The sequence below is a fragment of the Scylla paramamosain genome, unplaced genomic scaffold (assembly GCF_035594125.1).
Source record: "Scylla paramamosain isolate STU-SP2022 unplaced genomic scaffold, ASM3559412v1 Contig183, whole genome shotgun sequence".
Classification (NCBI taxonomy): Eukaryota; Metazoa; Arthropoda; class Malacostraca; order Decapoda; family Portunidae; genus Scylla; species Scylla paramamosain.
In genome coordinates this window covers 13,676-17,500 of record NW_026973848.1, presented here as the reverse complement: position 1 = coordinate 17,500, position 3,825 = coordinate 13,676, and the positions used below count along the sequence as shown (strand labels likewise).

Genomic DNA, 3,825 nt, shown 5'->3' with positions numbered 1-3,825 from the left:
GAGAGACATAACCAATCACAATATATCACCACCAACACTCACCACCACATTCACATCACCTGTTCATCTTCAGCTACTTCCCGTCAGCCCACAAACCTCCCATTTTCTCCCTCGACAAGAAGTTTCACTCCCGCGTCGGCCTTAATACCCCTTGCCTCATGCATACGTCGTCGCAGGAGGGCCACGCACGCCTGCAGAGCTTTTGAGGGGGCTTTATGTGGTGCTGGATTCACTGTCAGTGACGCTAAAGAGGCCTGAATCAGTGGGTAGTCACTCATCTAGCTGTGTTTCATTTTTCATGCAAGCCTTCATGTATGCCTCGATTTCCCCGGGACTTGGTGTGTTACTGAGACTGGTTCTGCATCGCTTCGTTTGTTCGTGAGGCTCTTATGTAGTAGATATTCTTAAAGGTTTCGATGTTCTGGTTGATTTGAATTGGTTTTAGTGGAAGTTATTATGGGTTTTCAAGGGCGTTTGTGTGGTTCTATGTAGGGACACTTTAACGAGGATTTAACGGCATCAATAGGAAGAGTACTATGTGAACTCGACTCAGCATCTCTGTGGCATTTGAGATCAGTCCCAGTAGGAGAGGGAGCCAAGCGTACAAGAATAGGATGGGCGCTCCGCTAGACGCTGTCATTTCCAGGCCGCTCGCTCCCTCGTGGCTTTGAAATTCATGACTTGATTAGTATTTAAATTTTCCACCTCCGATGTAGGAAAAATCCGGCGCCGTTCATGTCTCTTTCGTTTCAAGAATTAGACTCGTTCCAAGGAAGTCTATTTCAGGAGGTGGAAAGTTTCGGAAATTGATTCCGCAAATGTCTCTTCATATCTTTGGCTGACATTTTCTCTTAGCCAAGGACTTCGGCAAACTTCTCTCATTTAATTTAAGATAGCCGTTAGTGTCGCCTCCGTGCCGTCCATAACACTGCTCCTTTAATTGCAGAACACAGCGAGGAGCCTTCACCTGCGCCCCGAAGACCTGGAGACAGTGCCGTTGTCTGAGGAAATCTGTTTGCGAATACCCACGTATGTCCGATTCCCAGTGGATTTAAATTTCTGCATAGCATTTAACACTAACAACATTACTGTTCGAGGTGATCTGGCAAACTTAGAAATCAGTTTAGTTTGGCCACTTATAAATCCATTGGGTTAGTGGCGGCCCTTCGACCACAGCCGCCAGGAGGGAGGCTTGCAGTTCCTGGCGTGATTCATGAGGACGATATGTACCCTCACCCTTAAGCTTTCTGGACTAAACACTTCTGTAAGCACGGTGGTGGCCAGAAGTGATGTGACTGCCCCCTTGTATTGTGAGACACAAAGGGAAACGTTCAGTGAGGTCACAGCTGGGTTATTGATAGGACCACAGCACCCCTTGATCCAGTGCTTCAGACCTCACTGGGAGTAATGATCGTTTCGGCAGGTGTTTACTACCTCCTCTCTTTTGAAAGTAGGAAAAAAAATGCATAGAATTATTTGTTTTGAGCCGCGGAATGATGTTACAATTTTTGTTCTACAAAATCGCGATTTTTCACAAATGATACAAAAACAATAACATATGACTACATCATTCACATTACTGTACTTTGTAGCATTCACTACGAAATCCACAACTGTTACCAGTAAAAAAAAAATAATAATAATGATGCCAATAACCAAACCTCAATAAACGACTCTTAATTTTTTCCACTCTAGAAGAGCACCAGTCAAATCTCGCTCAGTGGAAATCATCAGCCATCAAGTGAAATAAGCCCAGACCTCCGTCGTCCTTGTCTTTTAATGACTTTTTTTTTTTTTTTTTGTGAACATTTACCTTGTGCGGATAAGCGTTTAAAGAGATTAAAGTTAACAGATATATATTGACACAAATGGTATAAGTGACATAGGCATGTAGTAAGTTAGGTTTCTGTAAATCAGTAGGCCAACCGGTGGTGTCTTGATTTGTAGACGTATATTTCTCCCTCATTTATCTGAGTGAGTTCTGTCGTAGTGTGTCATTCTTCCAAGAAGGTGCTGGAAGTGTTCCCTTCCTGGAACACTTCACGCTTCATTTTCTTATAACAGCACAAACTTGATGTGTTATTTCCTGGATTGCATGTCCTCTTCAATTAAAGTTTGTACCATTATCTTCATGATGGCTGAGTGAATGCATGCTTATGAATTCATCTGATTCTCTGATAGGACAATATTATTTGCATTTGAGAGATCTTGGAGCTTAAATAATTCACAAACCCATTGATATTGATATTGATCAATAGACAAACAATCTTTAAATCCTGCACTAACGCCTTCTCAAGTGCAACTCCCTCCCCCCATCTCTCACTCTCTCTCTCTCTCTCTCTCTCTCTCTCTCTCTCTCTCTCTCTCTCTCTCTCTCTCTCTCTCTCTCTCTCTCTCTCTCTCTCTCTCTCTCTCTCTCTCTCATCAGCCTATCCTTGTGCCGACAGGAATGCACAAGGGCGAGTAAGTGAGCGTGGAAAAGGAAGATAATTACGTTAGGGTAGCGAGGTAAGAGTGGCGGGAAATTGAGCGCGATATGAATGTGACACATGGCGGCGTGCAAGTGACCAGCGACAGGATGCAGGAGAGGCGGTACTGGTGAGTTCATTGTGACGCTGAAGGGTTTAGGCTAATCGAATTATGGTGCTGGGAGTTGTGAAGCGCTTGTCTCGACTGAAAGAAAAGAAAGGAAATGCAGGAATACACGAAAGACAAAGGAAAGATAACCATGCATCACTGGAATGACACAGCTTCCTTGCTTCTCATTCACAGCAGCACACGTAATTCTCTCTCTCTCTCTCTCTCTCTCTCTCTCTCTCTCTCTCTCTCTCTCTCTCTCTCTCTCTCTCTCTCTGTGCCGACAGGAATACACAAGGGTGAGTAAGTGAGCGTGAAGGATGGTCCGGGTCAATAGATGCCTGAGGTGTGCGGCCGCCACGACGGAGAGTGATTGGCGTGTCATAATGGCGAGGTAATTCTGCACAAAAATGAGTTCCGCAGAATATTGGGTTTAATGGTCAGCCTCCAGCCACTAGCTACTCCTTTTTTGTCATGTGTTTTATTCAACACTCTGGAGAAATAAAATCTGTGTTTCCCCAGTGAACGCTTCCTCATTGTACGCTGCATTTTAATTTCTCCCTAACGATGTCTTGCTGAGCTTTCAGGACCTCGAATTCTATGTAGGAAGATAACTGCCTTAAGTTCCATTTTGTTCTGGACAGGAAAAAAACAATAAATAAATAAATAGCAAGGGTTTTGTTGGTGGATATCCTGGCAGAAGCAAGTTCCCCATCACCGTGACTGTTTGTTTTTACTGAAGGACTTCTAACTTTACGATGGAAAAAAAAAGAAAAAAAAATATAATTTCATTTTGGTGTAAAGTTGTAAACAGTTTCATCTTTTGTGGGTATTCGAAGTCTTCTAAATATTTAAATGTATAAATATGTTTTTTCCGTACACACTGGCAATTATATCTGTTGTCATTGGCCTGTTCCTGTGTGTCCGTCACAACTGTGTCTTCTTCATTTATAGTACTTTTTTTTGTGTGTTTTATTTATTTATTTATTTATTGATTTATTGATTTATTGATTTTTATTTTTTGAGAGCAAGGATAGGAATAATGCTGAACATAGATGAATGTAATCATATGACTTAATGGCAGCCGACAGTAAGATGGATGGAGAATGATGTCTGTATTGGTTATCAATTTTTTTCATCGATAATGTGCTACTTTTCACTCCTGTTTAATTATAGTACGTATCAACTCCATGTATTTCTATAAAGGCTTCATTTATACATTATCTTTGTGTGTGTGTGCGTGTATCA

The 3,825-nt window shown here is 42.1% G+C and overlaps 1 long non-coding RNA gene across 2 annotated transcripts in view; it reads left to right on the top strand.

The window, feature by feature from the left end:
- The window catches only part of LOC135099683 (uncharacterized), a 29,561-nt gene extending 26,141 nt beyond the window's left edge, over positions 1–3,420 (top strand). The window contains exons 3-4 of one of the 2 annotated variants that reach the window (XR_010268283.1): positions 947–1,029; positions 2,448–3,420. This is a non-coding gene — a long non-coding RNA (uncharacterized LOC135099683). Of the gene's footprint in view, positions 1–946; positions 1,748–2,447 lie in introns of those variants that run through there. The other variant, XR_010268282.1, reaches the window with a different exon arrangement.
- The last annotated feature ends 405 nt before the right edge of the window (positions 3,421–3,825 follow it).